The 21,178-nt window shown below is 49.4% G+C and overlaps 1 protein-coding gene across 4 annotated transcripts in view; it reads left to right on the top strand.

The window, feature by feature from the left end:
* Positions 1 to 21,178, top strand: part of DMXL2 (Dmx like 2) — a 2,950,233-nt gene that overhangs the window by 2,478,692 nt on the left and 450,363 nt on the right. For 2 of the 4 annotated variants that reach the window (XR_011279824.1, XR_011279825.1), the window contains one exon: positions 19,097 to 19,684. The exons of the other annotated variants lie outside the window; for them this stretch is intronic. The gene's annotated coding sequence lies outside the window, so the exon portion shown is untranslated. The remainder of the gene's footprint in view (positions 1 to 19,096; positions 19,685 to 21,178) is intronic. 4 annotated transcript variants of the gene reach the window in all.

Raw genomic sequence — 21,178 nt, forward strand, 5'->3', positions numbered from 1 at the left:
TTTGACCTGTCCCTAACTGGAAGGCTGACCTGCCAGTGAGGGCAAGGGTCATGACAGCATTCGGATCGCTCATAGGCATAGCCCTACTGCTAATTACCATCTTGCTTGGGGGTCAGTGATGGAGCACTCCCATAAAATGTATTTGTTGGACAAGTGTTAGAAAGTCTGGTGACCCTCACACTCCCTGTAGATTGGGATATACAGAAGGTTGCCACCATGCATCTCGACTCAGAATTGAAGGATGTTTTAAACAGACATGATTTAGCGGCGCATAAATACTTAAACCACGCCAGGCAAGCTAATGCATAAAAAAACAAACTAACCTGATGTATGCCGCCTGAAGAATCTAGCGGTGTGAAGGCTCTGGCGGGGGCAAATCCGGTTGTGGTGGACGTGGTAAACCTAACGCTGAATAATTGCTAAATAAGATGGAACTTGGAAAGGATGTGGCCACGTTGAGCGATAAGGGGAGTTTATCTAGAGGGGTAGGATTATAAGGGGCTCAAACCTGCACGATCTAGCAATTGGTGTTTTCAGAGTCAACAGCCCACTTCTATAATAAATGCCCCCATCGGCTGGAACCAGTTTATGCAAGTGGTCGCAGATTTAAATATCCTGACATACATTGTGGGTACTATCGCTCAACAACATCTTCTGGAGTGGCTAAAAATTGGTGCCCCCGCTACCCTGTGCCAACAACAAAGCCCTCTAGATCCGACCGGAGCAGTCACCCCTGTAAACCGATTCCATTCACCCTGTCCCAAAGAGGTGTGGAATGCCCGATGATTAAAGGAGTCTTTACCCACCCCCTCACAAATCTATGACTTCCCCGCCACCCATCCCTCTGCAGCATCTAGGACGCCCCGGAGACGCGTCCTGCCTTGCCCTTCTCCAGTTGCAGTGGTGAAGGATCTAGGTGTAAAAATCTCAGTTCTCTGTCGATGAAGGACCAGGTCTCCACTGTTTGTCAATCTGGTCACTTAGAGCTGCAGACTCTAAGCAAGGTTCTTCCTTTTATTCCCTCCTGCTTTCATGCCCCAGTGGTCTGCTCTCTGGTTCTTAGTAGTATTGACTGCTATAATTCCCTCTACCTCAGCCAGTTTATTTGCTTCACCGCCTTCAGTTGTTACAAAACGTGGCTGCCAGGGTGATTTTTCCTCCTCCATTTGGCTCTCGTATGACCCCCACCCCTACACCAATTACACTGGCACCCGGTAGAGAAACTTGTTCTATTCAAGTCTCTATGTATTGTGCACTGAGCGTTCTATAAAATTGGAGCTGAATACATTCAGGCCAAATTTTGTCGCTATATTCCTGCTAGGGCACTGCACTCCCAATCTTCTTTGACAATTCGGACCCCTTCTGCCAAGCTCTCTCGTGAAGGGGGACGTGCCTTCTCTGTGGCTGCTGTGAAAGCCTGGAACTCACTCCCCCGTCCTCTGCAGACTGTGACTCCTCATCTATCCTTTTGCCGCCTATTAAAGACCCTACTCTTAAGTCCCGTCCCCTTTCCTCCATACTGTATGGGCATCCCTTCCAAGGGACGAGAGACAGAACCTTTTTCACCAGAAAAAACCTTCTTCCCCTTTAAATTTAGAGGCACGCGGGTGTGTGGCCCAGGGAGCATGCACTGCCCTGACTCCGCCCTCCAGCGCCACCTCTGAGTCCCTTTTTCCACGTCGACGGGAACTGGCCGAATTCACTAGCGTTCCTGGGTTTGGCTTTGGCTATGTAATTCCACGAGCGGATACTTCTTCTCTTTGACTTTTTTTAATCTTGTTAATTATTCAGGTACTCAGTCCTCAGGAGTCACACTCCTCCCTGGCGCATGTCGACTTCTACAGGGTTCAGCAGGTGTCCATCCTGGAACGGGCTCTTCCCAACTTCATACCCCCACGCCCTCTGCCTACGTTGCCTTAGCCCAGACCATGGTTGGCAATCATGTTCGGTGTGTGACTCGCTATCAAGGCGCTGAAGAACAGACAAGCCAGTTGGAGGGATCTCTTCCAGTGGTTGCCTCCAGAGGATCTCAAGAGCTTCGTGAAGCATCGAACCAGGCCCAAGGTAGGGCCGATATTCTCCATCGCACCCCGCAAGGGAGACTCCTTCCAAGGGACTCTCCTGAGCATGAGGGACCGGTCAGGCCCTTCTACCAGCATGTGCACAGAGGCTGCTTCAGCTATCGGCCTTCGGGTCGATGGGTCCTCGGATCCTCCCGGGTGCAGTGGTGAGGGACTGGAAGGTTCTTTTACTGGGTCTCCACCCGAGGGGCTCTGCCCTTTTACCGGCACCATGGCAGAGGGGCTACGCCCGAATACCGGCAATACGTCAGAGGGGGCACCTAAACGCAGCTCTACCGACCCCCGGGTAGAGGGTGTCACACCTACCGGGCCTAGGCCCGAGGAGCAGGGTAGGCCTCGTGATCCACAGACAAGAGTCTTGGAGGAGGCTGAACCCAGCGGGCTGTGCAACACGTCGCAGGCACATAGCAGGCAGCTGGACAAAATGGCAGCAGCGCCAGAAAGAGGCACCGGTCCAATGCCATTGCAGGAATTTGTGAAGAACGAGTGTCAAGGTGGGACTGGCCTCAATCAGGTACGTGGCCTACAGTCTACCCCTCATTTGCACAGGGCAGTTCCTTTGGGTCCATAAGGACAGGGTACGCAGCGGCTCCAACAGCTCCCTGCTACCCTGTCGGCACCCCCTGCCACCTCTTTGGCAAGTGAGGAGGTGCTCTTCGAGAAGTTCCTCGGCCTCATAAACTCACCTCAGATGGGGGTTATCATCAAAGACGCCATCAGGGAAGTACTTCCCGCAATGCTAGGCGCTGATGCCCCAGGCCCTGGTGCAGCCACCTCCTCCGGCTTCCCAGCCAACTCCACAGAGGGCTCCGTACCAGCCTCCGCCGCCTCCGGCCGCAGTCCATATACCACAGCCTGCGCTAACTACTCCTCCTCCACAGGATCCTCCAGATACGTAGGATACGGATGAGGAGGAGGATCCATACACGCCATCCTCAGCCAGGGCCTTCCACAAACGTCTTGCTGGTCTGGTGGAGTACCTGGGCCTCCCCCAACCTGAGGTCGAGCAGCCGGCAGAGGGGGTTCTGGCTGAAGTCCTCACACGACACCCCTCTGCCAAATCGGGGATTCTTATGCAGACTGATCTAGTCTCCCTGGCCAAGAAGGGGTGGCTCAAACCCCACTAGGCCTAGCCGGTCAACACCTGGACGCCAAGTACAGGCAGGTGGAGGGGGATACACTCTTGCTTTCGGCCCATCCTCAGCCACACTCTTCAGTGATCGCTGCGGCATCACTATACTCCAAGCCCCAGTTGTTCTCAGCCTCTTCGTTTGCGGTGCTGCTAGGCCAGGAGGAGAAGATGTTGGAGGAGTATGGCAAGAAACTCTATTCCAACAGCTCTTTACATCTACTTCAAGCCAACGCTGATGCCATGCTGGCAGCCGCCAACCAGTGGTTCTGGCGGGATATTGCAGACTTTCTCCCGGAACTCACCACCCAGAGCCAATCAAGCTTTAAGGTGGGGGCTAGCTGAAGCCAAGGTGGTGGCGCATGACCTTATGGAATCCACAGTGGCTCTTATTGGTACCTCAGGCAGTGCCGTCTTTATTGCCCGGATGTCCAGGAACGCATACTAGATCTACCGTTTGGGGGGGGGGGTTGTCTTCTTCCACTCCTCTACAAACGAAGAGCTGGACAAGAAGAAAAACATCTCACAAACACCAGTGCCCTTATCCATCCTTACAAAGACCACGCCCTAATCGTACACCCAATCTCAGCAGTGCTCGGAGAGGGGTCGTTCATGTGGAGGGTTCCGCGGCTTCCAGGAACACAGATCCAGGCAGCCGTACCGCTCGCCGTCTCAGAGCTGGCGCAAGCAACAAAAAGGGGGAGGTAAGGGCTTTTTCCAGTCCCCCTCCTCAGTGACAGCTTCTGAGGGTCCACACGTCTCCGGCGGTGGGGGGCAAGCTTGCTCTCCATGCACATTTCTGGTGCCAGAATTTCGCAGACTCCTGGATCCTATCTGTAGTATCCACGGGGTACCGCCTTCCTATCCCAGCCTCTCCACCCTCCTCCCCTCCACTCCCACAGGTTGGGACTGCAACTATTTTGGAGATCCGGTCGCTCGTATAGAGCCAGGCAGTGGAGGAAGTCCCAGCCTCCCAGCGAGGCTTTGGCTTTTACCCCAGGATTTTCCCCATTCAGAAGAAGAACTAGGCGGGCCTGAAAGTTGTGCTGGACCTTTCCACCCTCAACCTCTCCTTACTCCTGCAAAAATTCAAGATGGTTACGCCAGCTTTCATAGCGGAGACATTGGACAAGGGAGACTGGATGTTCTCCCTGGATCTGAAGGACGCGTACCTACATGTCCCAATTTGGCAGCCCCATCTTTCTTTCCTACGGTTCAGGATCATGGGCAACCATTTTCAATACAAGGGCCTTCCTTTTGGCCTCAACTCGGCACCCAGACTCTTTACCAGACTCATGAATGCCGTGGCAGCCCTCCTCAGAGCGCAGGGCCTCCACATCTATCCATACCGCGACGACTGGCTCGTCGGAGCTACACCTCCGGAAGCGGTTCACCACTCTTCCCATGCCCTTATGAACACACTGCACTATCTGGGAATCTCGCTCAATCTCAAGTAGTCACAGCAGCAGCCTACGCAGACTCTGACATTCCTGGGCCTCATCTGGGACACGTGCTCCGAGAAGGTCTTCCCGTCGGAGGACAAAATCTCGGCCATCAAGAGGGCCTCCGCCCACTTCCTCCGCAGAGAAGTGACCTTGGCATGGTGGTACCAACATCTTCTGGGTCTACTGGCAGCGGTCCTATTAGCCGTTCCACAGACAAGACTAAGGATGAGGCAGATTCAGCTGCACTCTGCGGCCTCATGGAATCAGGAGCGGGGCTCGCAATCCGAGATTTTCAACGTTCCTCCATCTCTCTGCCTAACATGGTGGTACAGGTACTGCAACCTACGAATGGGCAAGCCTTTCGGCCGCCCTCCCCGCAGGCCACCATCACCACAGACTCCTCGCTCGAGGGCTGGGGAGCCACCCTGGACGATCTCTCGGTCCACAGCACCTGGACTCGAGAGGAGCAGGAATACCACATCAATTGGTTGGAGCTGAACGCCATCTGGCTAGCACTCAGAGCATTCCTACCACTTCTCAGTGGCAAGGTTGTCCTCATCCAGACAGACAACTCGACCAGCCTGTACTACGCCAACAAGCAGGGAGGCACCAGAGCCCCTCCTCTGTGCAGACTGGCGATTAGCATGTGGGAGTGGGCCCTGGAAAACTACATTTACCTCACGGCAGTCCACCTCCTGTGGGAATCCAAACTGGAAGTGGACTGGCTGAGCAGGCTGGGAGCAGACAATTATGAGTGGCCGCTAAATGACCTAGTTATTCAGGAGATCTTCAACAGGTAGGGTCACCCCCACATGAATCTCTTTGCCACCTGGCGCAACAAGAAATATCCCCAGTTCACATCCTGGCAAGGTCAGGGCCCCGGCTCTCTGGGCGACGCATTTCATCTCCAGTGGACCGGCATGAAAGCCTACACCTTTCCGCCCACACCCCTGATCCACAGGGTAATTTGCTAAATCAAGGAGTCTCGCCGACTCCTCATCATTCTAATAGCTCCATGGTGGCCTGCCAGGCCATGTTTTTCGGGGCTACTCAGCCTCTCGGAGGTGACCCAGATTCACCTCCCGATGGGACCAGCACATCTTCTGGCACAGCAGGTAACGCTTCGGCACCTTAGCCTCTCACAGGCCAATCTGGAGATCATACAAGGCGCCAGGAGCAAAGCTACCAGGGCTGAGTACAAAAGCAAATGGACCAGATTCTGCCATTGGGCAGACGCCAAGGGAATCGATCCCTTAGGGTGCACTTTGGACGACGTGCTCTCCTTTTCGGCGCACCTCGCTCATTCAGGCGTGCAGGTGGACACCGTACATCCACCAGGCAACCCTCCCCCCCATACCGGCCACCCCACCGCCTGCGACCACCGCGCAACCGTCCGACTCCTTTAGTCCAATATCACCCGACCAATTTCTCAAACTTCTCTCTGCCTGCAAACCATCCGGCTCTCCGCTAGACGCTTGCCCGGCCACAACCCTCAAAGAAATTTTCGCTTCTACCTGCGCAGGAGAACACGCAAAATCCATCATAGATTACTCACTTTTGTCGGGTAACTTTCCCGACGCATTCAAAACGGTTCATGGCAAACCTCTAATAAAAAAATCTTCCCTCGACCCTAAAAACTACCGCCCCAACTCAAACACCAGGTTCCTTGCCAAACTCATTGACCAAACTGCCTACTCCCAACTAAATGCCTTTGTCGAAGCCAACAATCTCCTAGACCCCACACATTCAGGTTTCAGAGCCCGACACGGAACTGAAACCACCCTAACCTCAATCTGGGATGACCTTAAAATCACGGCAGACTCTGCGGGATGCGCCTCATTAATCCTTCTTGACCTATCCGCCGCCTTTGACACAATCACTCAATCCTCCTTGACCGCCTCCACTCCCTAGGAATTCTTGGAACCGCTCTTAAATGGATAGCTTCATTCCTCAAAGATAGGTACCAAATAACGCTACTCTCCACCTATTCCTCCCAAGCCCGACCTGTCGACACAGGAGTTCCACAAGGAGCTTGCCTATCTGCCCTCCTGTTCAATCTCTACTTGATCACCCTCCCACCAATAATTCGTTCACACAACATCCTGTGTTACAACTACGCTGATGACACTCAACTAATTCTAAAACTCCTGAACCCAAAACCCAACTGCCGACCAGACCTCGCCTCCTGCCTCCTCGACATAGAGCTCTGGATGACCCAAAGCCACCTCTTGTTAAACCCCTCAAACTGAAATCCTGGTATGTGGCAACTCCGAACTTCTTCTGCACCCACTACCCTGGCCATCTGCCATGGGCAACTCACCGACTCCCTCTAACTCAGCAAAAAATCTTGAATGCACCCTTGACTTTGACCTAACACTCTCGCGCCAAGTCAACACCATCTCAAAGTCCTGCCACTATCACCTTAAAACTCTTAGGCTCATCTTTCCATATCTCTCCTTTCCCAACAGACTCTCCATGGTCCAAGCAATTGTTATATCCAGACTGGTCTACGCTAACCCCCTCTACCTCGGAGTCCACGCCTACCAACTGAATAAACTTCAAAGAGCACAAAACGCCGCAGCCAAACTGCTACTAGCGCTCGGCCCGAGAGACCACATCTCCCCAGCCCTTAAAACTCTGCACTGGCTTCCAGTGGCCCGAAGGGTGACTTTCCTTGTGACCTCTTTCCTCTCTGATCGACCCTCCCAGGTTCAACTTGGGTCCTTCCTCTCCTTTATCTCTACCTGTGGTGTTCCCCAGGGATCTAACCTCTCTCCCTGGCTGTTCAACCAATACCTGGCATTTCTTGCCCACTGCATTGCTGTGCTCTGCCCCAACTTCCAGTGCTGTGCGGATGACTCCATTTTCAGGCTACCCTTAGCCACCTCTTCTCCCTCTCTCATCTCTGACGGTCTGTCCACCATCCAGGAGTGGTGTGCCGCCAATGATCTCTGCCTTAATGTCAGTAAAACTGAGATTCTCCTCATCGGCACACCCGCTCCCTCCTTTGCTGTCATTCTCTGGCAGGCCTCTCTTGGCCCTCTTCCTGCTCCCACCTGTGAGGCTAAAAACCTCAGGGTCATCTTCGACTCCACACTCTCCTTCTCTCCTCACATCTCTAAGAAGTGACACTACCAGCTGCACCTCCTCAGAGGTAGTCTTCTTTTCCTCTCCTTCCCCCAGAAGCTCACTGTCTCCAGAGCTCTGGTTCTCTCTAGGCTAGACTATTGCAACTAAATCTGCCTGCCTTTACTCTCTGCCCTCTGCAACTCATCCAGAACAGGACTCCAAGACTTGTCCTTGGCCTCAAGCCCAGGGATCGTATCTCTCCAGGACTGAAATCTCTGCACTGGCTCCCAGTGGCTGCGAGGATTAAGTTCAAAACCCTCTGCATTGTCCACAAGGCCTTCTGGGGCCCGGGTACTCAATACTTTTAACTCTCTATTCCTAAATATCTTCCTTCTTGAGCTCTTTGCTCATCCGCCTCAAACTCCCTCAGTCGCTTCTACAAGCAACAAGTTGGTAGTAGATCTTTCTTCGGCTGGGGCCTCCCTCTGGAACAGCCTCCCTGAAAATTGAAGAGAATCATCTCCGGTTCCAGAAGCACCTCAAAATCTTTCTCTTTGCTTCTGCTTTTTCTCCTCCTCTCCCCTGCTGACTTCCTGGCTGAAACCGAAACTGCACTGGTTACCTGGCCATCCTCTGATCTCGGGCCCAGGTTGTCCTCCCCCGCCAGTCGCACACCTGCACTGTCTTCCTGGCAACCCCCGCACTTGGGGACTGTTTTCTGTATTCCTACAGTCCCACTACCTCCACTTGACACCTGTTGTCTGCACTTACCCTTGCACCTGCCACCTGCTGGCCGTACTTTTCCTTATTGTTTATTCTTTTATCCCATGTACTGCACTGTCCCCTCCCCCCCCCACACTCTCCCCCTTCCCATGCACTTGCACAATCTGAATGACAACTGGCCAAGTACGATCGTTGTCTGTCTTCCCTCTGTTCCCCCTCCCTTGGCTCATCAGGCCTTGAAACACTTTTGTATAGGCGCGTTATAAGTACCATATCATATCATAACAGACACCTCTGTCTAGTCTGGTTCATTTTCAAAAGGATGTTCCTTGCTGATTCTATAGCCCACAATGTTTCAGACACAATTGCTCAGTCCCTTTCCCAGCTCATAGATGTGTTAGTGGCTTCACCAACCGCATCATTTCTACAAGGCGTTTAAAGGGTTCAACCCATAAAATATTTTACATAGTGAATTACCCGCGTAAGATATTGCCAAACATTTGTGAGTATCCTGTTGGGGGGTCATCAATTTTATGCCGTAGCACCATCTGTAAAAGTGGTATTTTAAATACGCTCCTGCCACTCTGCTGTTAAACCCTGAATATCCAGGATGTCAATCCAGGTCACAGCAGCTGTGGCCGCATCTTCTTTAACGCTATCAGTCGCCATTAGCGAAACACCTTTCTTACACAGGCCTTTATCTCTTTTCCCATGGGTTTTCCATTTGGTTTTTACAGCAAACACAGTAAATAATGACATTGGGCCTCATCAGGAGTCTGGCGGTATTCCGTAGTAATACCACCGGGATACTGCCAGCGCAAATAGTGTTACTGCTACTCAGTCCGGCGCTGTTAGCGCCGGATCATGGGTAGGGGTACAGCAGTAAGTTCTCATTCCCCATTGGGTCCATTGGAACCAATGGGTTTGGGGTACCGCCAGCGGTAATAGCGCTGAAAATGGGTGGTAAGGGTCCATTTTTACCTTCAGCAAAAAGCTAGAGGTAAAACTCCCACTTACTGCCTGACTCATGATTGGGCCAACCATTGAATGTGGCAGTAAGAGTGTTACTGCCACATTTAAGGACTAATGCCTAAATCATGATGAGGCCCATTGTCTTTAATGCTCTCTGTCTCCATTAGTGACAGACAGTCCTTATATGGCTATTAGCGCGATCCCTGGATTTTCAAGTTGATTTGAACAGCAAACACAGTAAATATTGATAGTCTCTGCTACAGCTTGGCTCTCCTCACTCCTGCACACGGGCCCATGTTTTTCCCAAAGTTCCAGGGAGAGGGGGGGGTCACTCTCTGACATCGTAACAGCATCTTCCAGCAAAACCATCGATTCATAGTAATTGTCTTTAGAGTTCACATCGGACACGGATGGTTGGCCAGGTACCATGACCAGTGGCTGCTCCAAAACCACGTTGTCGTCTCAGAACTTCCCGGCCATCAAATCCTGAGCATCTTCCATCCCATCATACACTGCAAGACAATCAGGGGCATAACTATTGTCGGGATAGCCTGGACTTCGTAGTGGTGCATAATCGTCATTTCCTAAATACCACGCTGGATAGCCTATGAGAAGCAAGAAGAGTGCAGGCCTACCACAAAAGCTAAATAGCTGCATTTTAAGCCCCTCCCCCAAAGCGTCATAGCCTTAGAAATACCCAGACCTATTTATAGTTCCCCAATTTATAAAATGTGAATCAAATTGATATAAGATCAAGTCAAAATTATATAACATTTATATCAAATGTATATTAAAAATGTATATCAAATGAGAATATATATATACAACTTAAATTAAAAGTATCAGGGGTCAATCAAATTGATATAAAGAATATTGGGGTTCTTATCAAATTTATATAAAATGTATATCACATCTATATCAAAGCTGGGACTAAGGAAAAGGGGCTGGGCTAAGACCGGAAATGGGGCCGGGCCATCTGTCAACATTTAACATTGAATGAAAAGGTACCCCCTTGCACCACTCAGCATATGTAGCAAATTTGGAAATTATCATTATCAGGCACCACTACTCCACTTCTCAGGCACACACAAACATGGACAGGCACATGCAGGAATGCCAGTGGTCGAAGTGTAAAAAAAAGAAGTAGAGGAACTATGTTCCCTGCTAGCCTGCCCCGCTCCTCACAAACCCCATTGCCCTGCCACCTCCCACGCACAATACAAACCCCCAAACACATTTGCCTCCTGGTTAAGGGAATGTGCAGTGCAGTGCACTGACAGTGCAAGTTTCAACGTCTTCCTACACTGTTATTTTAAAATGAAACCGTTCCGGAACGGTTTCTTTTTTAAATAAAATAAATAAAAGTATAGGAGCTGTAAAACTTAATTTAAAAAAGCAGAGGAGCACCCCTCCCAACCGCTCCCGCTCACTTCGACCACTGAGGAATGCACATACTTTACTGGAAATAGCACCATAAGACTTTTCAATATAAAGCTCATTTTACAAACGGAAAATCAGCACAGACATCAGAATTTAAAACTTTACTTGCATTAGGAAATGTTATACAGCGCTAAATTCCCTCACTAACAAAATTACTACACGCATTACATGGGCAGGACCAGTGCAAGCATCCCTCATGAACCAGAATAAGTTGCACACACGTATATTAGGCACAGCAGATGTAGGGCCAGTACAAGCCTTTCCTTTGAGCAGATACAGCATAGAGTGTGCTAGTAAGTGTCAGAGTAGAATGGCAGTATACATATTTCACACAATCATTTATAGGTATAGTATGAACAGAGCTAGTGAAAGGTTCTGTCCCAAAAAGGTGCTCTCACTTCCTTCCCAAAGAGGTACAGGTACAGCAATGATGGGGCTAATGCAAGTGTCCCTCACATGCAAGTACAGCATATGCAGGATTACTACCACTCCATAAAACATGAGCATGACCAGTGTATTTTTACCTCACAAAGACTGCACAGGTAAAGCATAGGCTGGCCTAGTATCAGCTTTCTACCGAAACCGTGATAGGTAGTAAATGGCACCGGTGAGCCCAAGTTTTCCTCCCAAATGGGTGCAGGTACAGCATGGGCAAGACTAGTGCAATCTTTCTTCCTAGACATGTACACCATGGGTTGAACCAGCACCAGTTTATCTCAAACATGTGTACTTGAACAGGATTGTCAGGGTCAGTGCACATTTTTTTTTTCTTTTTTTAAAAACTCTCTTTATTGCATTTTAGTACCAGACAGTAAATATTTCTGTGATGGGAGTAGCACATAGCAAATAAGGTAACACATTATCTGTGTGCAAATTAGTATCCAACCCCGCGTCTCTGGTTCATCCCAGACGGCATCTCCCGCCTTCCATATGCTCCCTCATCCACCCTCTTCTTCCCGTATGTTGATTCGTTGTCCGGTACCTCTTAGAAACTTTACATTTCCTTTTTCTAATTTCTTAATTTAACATAACCCCAACTTGCATTCTTTCCACCTGACCCTGCACCCCCCTCTGATCCCACTGGACTGCCTCCTCCCTTTCCCTTCGCATGCAGTCCTTAAGTCGTTCACCTCCCATCACCATGTTGGCCTTAGGGTGTCCTTTCATCCTGAGTCGAGTGCATTGCTTGAACTAGTGTGTTCAATGCCGTCACATTGTTACTGACCTCTCGCTGTCCCCTATACACCACCATATGTCACACCACCATCTCAGCTTCCACTCATTTCTTGAAATCTTCCGACCGTGCATCTATGCGGGGGCCCGTCCGTCGACTTCCATGCTATTGCGATTCATCGCTTGGCCAAGACCAAGATGAGGTCTTTCATCTTTGCTACATCACTGCTTCCCGCGCTTCTGCATGTACAGTCCTAATAGGCATGCCTCAGGCGATCACTCCCCCATATCTATTCCTCCCACCCTGAATCTACCCCCTATACCCTGCCAAAAAGCCCTGATCACATGGCATGCCCAAAACATATGCAACATCCCTGCTGAGTCACTTGCGCACCTGGGGCATCTCTGCTGCTACCATGAACTTCAAAATGGTCTGTGGGATCAAGTATGCCCTATAAGTGACTTGTAACTGTGTCTGCTTAAATCTAGTGTTCCTGGACATAGTCCTAATGTATCCCAGCACTCTAGCCCATTCCCAGTCTGTGAAAGACCTCCCTCCCTCTTGGTTCCAATCCTAAGCTCTTTCGTACCAACTCGTAGAGCCTCGATATCACGTGTCCCCCTTCCGACACATCGTACAAAGCCTCCAGCATAGTGTCCTCCTCCAGACCGGGCCATCTGTCCTCTGCTATCCTAATCAAACTATGATATGACATAAATTGGCCTTTGGGAATACTGTATTGCTCTCCAAGTTCTGGGAATGTTACCCACGCCTCCTCTTTGTATAAGTCTCCCAGGGTTATTATCCCATTTGTTTACCAGTGGAGCTGATGATTGCGGATCTCACCCTGATTCTTAACACAAAACGCTGGCAATGGCGTGTCAGCAGAGTACAGGTCCCTTTTCCCCAACCATCTTCCACAGTCTACACCAGATTCTCCTGCCCAGGGTTATAAGCGCTGATGTCTCCTTCAACCTGTTATCCTCTACCCAGAGTGTCTCTCTCAAATAGTATGGTCCCACCTCGCCCCGCATTAACCCTGTATGCAGTGAGCTTTCGTCTGCTAGCCATGTCATAACAAACTGCAGTTGTCTAGCCAGGTGATACACCTCAGAGTTCGGCAATCTGATCCCCCATCCCTATAGTCTCTACACAGTGTGTTCAGTGATATCTTGCATATCTTGCACCTCCCACTTCCCTAGTTGAATCCACTCATCAACAAGTTCAGTTTCCGGAAGAACTGATACTAACAAAATGATAGAGGAGGCGCAGCAGCACCACCATCTTTAATATCGATGCTCGTCCCATCATGGACAATGGTAGTTTCCGCCAGAATTCGAAGGACCCTTCAACCCCCAGCAGCGCTCTCAATGTGATCAGTTTGTGTTCCTTCTCCAGGTCACAGTGACCATCTACTCCCAAATACCGGAACAACTCCACCGCCCATTGCAGCCCTAGATTAGGCAGGCATTTCTGGCCCAGCCCCACTAAACCCACCAATGGGAAAAGCCTTCACTTTTCCTTGCTAATGGTTATCCCTGACAAGCCAGCAAATCCATCTAGGACCTCCAGCATGTACGGCAGGTTCTCCTCAAGGTTCTGCATGTATGAAAGCATATTGTCTGCATACAGAGAGATCACAAGCGTGTTTTCCCCTACAGGTATGCCCGCCTCCTTAAAATCCACTCTGAGGAGGGCCACCAGGGACTCCAGCGCTAAGATGACCAGCATTGGGCAAAGCCGACCCCCCTGTTTGGTCCTTCTGCTCAGTTCCCATGCTTCCGAGCTGAACACACCCTAAAAAGCCAGAGCCTGCTCCGACGTGGCATAGCACCGAATGCAACCACTCCCACCTCACCAAATCAAATGCTTTAATCACGTCTAGTGTGACCACTGCAAACTCTTCCTCTGCCCCTTCGCTTTTATCGATAATGTTGTGTAGCCTACACAATTTCCACAACACGATGCGCACCAGTGAATATCCTGTCTGGTCTGGATGCACCAGTTTTCCAATCACCACGTGGAGTCTGCTTGCTAGGAGCGCAGCCAGGATTTTTCAATGTTGGTTTATCATAGAGAGCGGTCTATAGGTTCCGCAGTCGAGCGATGACTTGCCCGGTTTGAGTATCGGCACAATAGTCGATTCTCGTAGACTCGTAGGAAGTATACCTGCTTCGAATGCCTCTTCCAGCATCCATATGCTCATTCACGTGTTCCTTATAAAATTCTGCTGGCAGGCCATCCGCCCCAAGCATTTTGCTGTGGGTAGCGAGAGTATAGTAGCCTTCAGTTCATCCTCCGTCAGTGGTGCATCTAGTGTCGCCACTTGTTCCTGCCCCATACTCTGCCACACTATATCCGTTAGGGTTCTTCTATTTCTGCGACATCCACTGCCCCTGCTGCATTATACAGTTGCCGGTACAATCTATCGAAGATTGCATTAATTTCGGTCTGGGCTAGCCATTTCTCTTTACTCATCCCTTTTGCTACATATCATTTCCCTCTTATCCTATGTGCGACACAACCTGGCCAAGAACCTCCCTGGTTTATCCCCACCTTCGTGGTGTCTCTCCATATAGCTTGCGTAATTGTGTTTGCCCATCCGCTTCCAGTGCGTTATACAAGTCTGCCAGAGCTTAATGATTTTCTTCTCGCACCCGGTCCCCCCCCCACATCACCGCCTCCATTTGCCCTTCCTGTCAGCAATACTGTGCACCAGCTCACTTCGGATTCCCCCCATTGTACCGATTGCCTTCCCTTTCACTTCACAAATAGGTGAAGTGAAAGGGAAGGCTTCCCACATGGTTCTTGTGCTGTTCACACTCCAAGTTTTTTGCAAAACAATCTATCTTTTTCCCCCATGTGGGCTCTAAACAGCCCGTCCTGTAAAGCCTCCACTCTCAGCCTCTATGTATGAATTTGGGGCCTATTTTTGACCCTTTGCCACGCCACTACCAATATTGCATGGTCCGACAGTACCCTTGCTTTGTATTCGGCTACCACAAATTCACCCAGTGATTTGTTCCCAGTGAGCATATAATCTATGCGCATATGCACCCTGTGTGGGATTGAGTAATAAGAATAGCCCCTCCTCTCCCCATACAGCTCCCTCAATGTCTTTCAAGTTGAACTCCTTTAGCAGGGGTCTCAACACTTAAGCCGCTGGCGCCCGCTTCCTTTGCCTGTTCAGGTCCCCCCATATTCACATGGCATCTCGATACATAGCCAATGTAGGGCCCAGTGCCTTGATAAAAACAGTAGCATCATGGTTAGGGGCGTTCATATTAATGATAGAAATCTCCCTCTGCTCCAGCAACCCATGGAAGATCACTATCCTGCCCTCATTGTCACTCTTACATTCCGACAGCCTGAAAGGTACACTGGGAGCCACCAATACATGAACACCCCGGGAATATGCGGAGTACGTCGAGCCATACATATGCCCTCCCCACTTCTTGTTAATTGTTTCTTGCCTATCCACAATCAAATGTGTCTCCTGCTGGAGGGCTATATGCACCCCTTTTCCCTGTCAATTACGTATGTACCCTGTTCCTCGTGACAAAACTGTTAGCCATCTAACGTTCCAAGTGATGACCTTGATATCACTCATTCCTGTTTCCAGCACCCCCTCCCCACAGGCGTCCCACTTGCCATACCCTTCCTGCCCCTCCTTCCATCCCCAGACTCTCGGGCCCAGCTCCTTCTTGCCCCTTATGCGCCCTGTTTGGCAGCTCAGTTACGCGGACCTTCCGGTGTGGAGCATACCTTGTAATTCAACTTTTAACTTAACTTCTAACTCCCCATTACCCCCAGCATTCAACAATTGCTCAACATTCCGCGGCTCGTTCAAGCTTGACCACCTCAGGGCCAGTGCAAACATATTTTGCTTATGAACACATGTACAGTGTGAACAGTGCCAGCACGAGCTTCCTTCACAAATAGGTACATGTGATCTTATGGCCAATGCAAGCTTTTATCACAGAAACAACTGGCAGAGCAAGGACATGGCCAGTGTAATCTGCTTCCACGTGTAGAACTGGTACATGGATGGGGTCAGTGCAAATGTCCTTTTCACAGAACAGTCTGAACCTGGGTTCTGGCTCCCATGTATCCTGTCACCTTATGTTCATGTCAAGCAATCTGCTCCCCATGATCAGGTGCCAGTTGGGAGTTTTTTGACTGGGCAGACAGGATGTACAGGTCATCTTGTGAATTTGCTCTCAGAAATCCTTGTCATCCGACCTGCCTCCTTCGGGGGTTCAATTGTGCAAGTGGGCAGAATAGGGAAGACCGGGGGTAGGAGAGGTATGGGGGTAAAGCAGTGGAGGTGGGGCAAACAATGCAACTGTTGGTAAACCTGCATTCATTCCCATTCTAGCTAGTCTGCTCACACCCTGAAAGAAGCTGCCGGCCATGGGTCGTAGCCCAATAACACAAGCCACCACCCCAAGTCTCTCTTGGTTCCCTTAAATGCCATAAGTAGGCAGTCTGAATAAGGAGGCAGTCAGCAGAGCAGAGTAGCCCAGCAGGACCACACTTGGAACACAAGTGCACTACAAGTCATAGCACAACAAATTCCCCATTCATTTCACCCTCAGCGGGCTCATAGCTGACTCAGTGGTTACCATAACCCTGCTCTTCAGTGACCTAATTTGATAGTCTGTGCTCACATTTCTAAACAAATAGCCTGTTTCCCATAATTACTCTTAAAGATGTTTATTTAATCAAATGTATTCAGTGAAAGGTTGATGACGTTGGACCAGCATTTTAACAAAGACAACCATCAATTTAACATTGACGGGTTGAGAGCTGTGCATTTACTTTTGAGATTCAAATGCCCTCACTTAGCATGTCCTTGTGGCATAGCTTTCACTTGATAAACCTAAAAACTCTTAGCAGCACTGTTCAGCATTGGTTAGAAAGTTACTAAAGGGCAGCTCAGTTGTGTTACATGTTCACTCTGTATGCAATTTCCAAAACAAATAGGCAGTTTTTCTTTTAGAAGTTTCTAAGAAATGCTTTACAAAGAGTACACCTCTTCAATGCATTTCACTCAGCAGTTTATTTTACAGTATTGCAATAATGGAAAGTAAGACTGTGTGCTCAAATTCAAGTCTGTTTAATTGTTCCATAGTTTTAAAATTGCATGAATAAATGTGCTCCATTGTGCGTGCACAGACTGCAACATATTGGGCATGGGGTCAGTTATTGAGAGGCAGCCCTGTTCAACATTGCTTGAGTACAAATATAGCTATCCGCTTTTTCACAGTAATGAACAGTTTAAAGATCAACGTACTACAAGCACAAACATTGTCCGGTATGGAGAGTTTGTGGACAAAGGCTTACTTGGTTCACTGTTTCTGCACCTGTATGATAGCCCACTTGATCCCCTGCTCCATTGTGATGTCTGTTCTGATTGGACCATTTGTTTAGGGCCTCCAGAAGGTTGTAGACTTGTCATAGGGGTTTAACCTGACCTTTGTTGTATCAGTTCTTTTACCAGGCCTTTGCGTTTTGACCTTCTGGTCATTTCCGTTTCCCGGCCCTGGGAAAGACTGGTATTGCAGCTCCAAAATGGCCAGCAGGAATTTACCCTGATTCCACTGCTGAGTGCAGTGTAGCTGGAAAACATCTACTCCTGAGCATAATGGTTTGTAGGAGTGAGCACACTTTTTTCAGGAGGGCTTCATGGAGCAACCTGGGCTCTGTTTATCTTGCATCTCCTCCTTTGTCATTTATGCTAGCAGAGGAGAACAACGTTTTGGCGCCCCTCCTGACTAGTTCCCTGGGTTTCAGCCTAATTCATCTAGTTCTAGTGCTTGCACTGGCCCCGGCCTAAGGTACCACCTTGGGTCCTCTTCTCTTCTCAATTCGCTTTTATATAGTCGCACTCTTCCTCTTTCTGAGTAATTATCTGTATCTTATTAGCAGATTCCTTTGCTCCTGACAATTACACGTTTTCCTTATTTTGATTTGATTGTTTAAACTCCTTTACTGTTGTGTTTAAACTCCTTAACTGCTGAATGCATTTTCAAACTGTGCTGAGCGGTAAAGGCACTAAGAATATTTATGTCAAGTTCTACATGGGAGAGGGAGTGTGGTGCCAACAGGGCAAACATGTTCTAAACGTTAGAACACATATAGAGTACGTGTTTGTCCATGCAAGTGTTTCTGGGTGATGTGATAAATTGACGAGAGGAGACCCGCAAAACAAAGACTAATTGGACAGATGAAAGGGTGGACAGTATGTGGCTTGAAAGATGACGTGACCAACTGCACTTTGTTTTCCAGCTTATTTTATTTAATGTTTTAGAGTACAATGGGTATTATTTGGGAAAAAAAACAAGAATCCTTTCTGCAAACCATAACAAAATAGGGTTTGAAGGTTATGCCATTCGCTGAAAGTTGTCAAGTCCGGTATGCTATGGATATAAAATTAAACAGAAATGGACTATGGACTTCAGTAGCATACAATTTGGTATAACATTGTTTGATCAGTAATGTGAACATTGCAGTTTTGTATCAATTTGCATTCATCAAACGCTAAACACTGACATCTCAATCAAGACTGCCAATAAGACCACAACCAATGCATAAACAGAAATGTTAGTGAAGCGGTCCTAGCCAGCTGACTTGGAGTGTAGGGGAGGATACCTGGGGCTCTAGTAAATGCATTCTACTATGACAATCAAATCTACTGAACAGTCTCACTTTCAGACAACGCTCTGTGTTTTAAAACTTAGTGTTGGTGGGTTGGCACCAAGATTGGCCTGGCGGCCATTGGGTGCATTATTTAATTTACCAACATCCATATATATGACAACCAATGTATACTTTATGCTGGACATCAGTAAAACTCCCTCGTGGACTTCATAACTTTCTGTACTCTATCCAGTTGGTGTTCTACTGGGATTTGGGGATTATGCCTTGACGACACACTGTTGGATTCAGTCCCCCTTCTATCATGCTCACTCTCATGTCCTCTTCTCTTCTTTCTCTCTACCCATTTCTTTTCACTCCTCCCTCAATCTCCTGTCCTGTCAATGTTTTCCACTTCTTCTAGGCCTCACCTCCACCCTATGATGTTACTTTTTCCAACTCCACACTATGACTCCCTTCTCCGTACTACCACTCCTTTCTCTGCACTACCTTTCCCTCCTCCACAATAGTACTCCCTCCTCCACCTGCTACTACTCCACCCTCCATCTAATACTCAACCACTCTTTTTTTCACCCCATACCATGTACTTCACATTCACTCCATACACTAACCTTCCTAACCACACTCGACCACACTCACACTGCAATACGACTTCCACTCACTAGCCAGTACCTCACCTGCTCCTGAAAACACTGCCACTCCTTCCTCCCTCCTGCTGGTCTCTTGGTCATACCCTTTTTTCTCCTCTGACCTCACCCGAATTACCCACCTTCTTGCTTCCTGTTGCCCCCCCTTCCCATATTGCCCTACTTCTGTCCCTGGCCAATCTTCCCCTGTGTTCCTCCATCCAGGATGGGTTGAAGAAACGAAAAATCATAAGTAGAGGGTTAAGCATCGCCCACTTTTTCCATGGGGGTCCGCCGAAGAACAACAATGGCAGCCCGGGAGGAAACAGTTTGTGTTCTGGGGACATGTTTCGAGTACCCTTAAGGTAAGTTCCTTGGTCGAGGGGTTGGTGTTTCTCCATCCAAGTCCCTGGTGGTCTAGGGAGTTTGCTGGTCCTTGCGCATGCCAGCCGTCGTCCAGCGGCACCATGTGGTTCTTCGGTCTACTGCTTATTAGCGGCAGTGCTTCTGTCCCTCTTTCACTGTTTTTTTTTTCTTTCTGCGTCTGATTATGTAATGTTGTATTGCAGGTTATTGGTAATCTGGTTTCAGCTGTTTTATCATGAATGCAGGGCGCTGGATCATGATTCTCATTCTAATGTATGTTCTGGGTTTCTTGCTCCGATGTGTCTTTAGAAAAAACAGAGAAACACTGGCAAGTATCTTTATTCGCTTTTCATTGCTCCAGATACGGATGTACTGCTTAGATACATGCTGGCACTAGAGGTGGGATAGGAATTCGGCCCTTTCATCAGCCACCTCAGGAGTAGACTGACTCTGGATTTTTAACTTGTAGGCTTCCGACCAAGAGAGATTCCGTCCCCTCTTAACAAGGCCAGCATACTGGCCTTATCGCACAGTCTACAAATTGGTAGGTACAATCCTGACATATCAGGAAGGTGGCTTCCCGAGGATTTCTAGCTAGCATGTCGAGAGCCCAAATTATTTTAATTGGCATTGGACTTTTTTATAGTAAAATAAATGGATATTTCTTTGAAGGTAATCAAACCACTTTCATGTATTAATTGTGTCCCCTTAAGGCTTGTGCAGTTTTTTGCCTAAATGTCAATATAAAGCTGTATCTGCGTTTATATAGTAGCCTATGAGGAGATACTGTTAAAGGCAGCTCCGGAGCCCGCACCAAGGCTCAGGGTTTGAACCCAGGATGCACCAGAGTTCTTAGCGGTGTATCCTCTGCAGCGCTCCGGAGGTTACGAGGCGCTGCCAGCGAGAAGCGGCTCGGAGAAACGGGGATCCCTCCCCCCTCCCACGGGGCCGGTACGTGGATCTACCGGGTGGGGCTTTTCGAGGGCACCAGCTCCTGTGCCTACCTACGCCAAGCAGGTGGTCACCAACCCAAGGACAATCGGCAGGCCCGCCGCCTCAGGAGCGAAAGGGCTTGAGGCACACAGCAGCGCTGCAATAATCTCAGAAATCATCACACGTCGGGGGAAGCCCGGCGCTAGCTGCCACGGGCAGGGTTGGCGGAGGCGCTCCGGTGCGCCACTAGAGAAAAGCAGATAAGAGGGGCGGGTGTCCCCCTGCCCCCCCAGGGGCATCCATACCGATGGCAGCTGCATTGAGGGGCAGGCAGCTAGTGGAGGCTTCAGAAGAAGGGCGGACAAGCCTTAGCACTATGACCCCTGGTGCCCCCCCACCGGTGTGAAGCTGACGCCAGAGCAGAGGTGAGGAGTGTGGATGTGGGGGGGAGGGTGGAGAGGAGAACTGAGTGCTCCCACCAAGTGCAGAGGCCAGGCCCCTACGAAGGGAAGGAGTGTGGAGTGAGGGGGAAACCCCAGAGGAGCAGCGTGGAGTATGCA

The sequence above is a fragment of the Ambystoma mexicanum genome, chromosome 11, assembly GCF_040938575.1.
Source record: "Ambystoma mexicanum isolate Mex_15411 chromosome 11, UKY_AmexF1_1, whole genome shotgun sequence".
NCBI lineage: Eukaryota > Metazoa > Chordata > Amphibia > Caudata > Ambystomatidae > Ambystoma > Ambystoma mexicanum.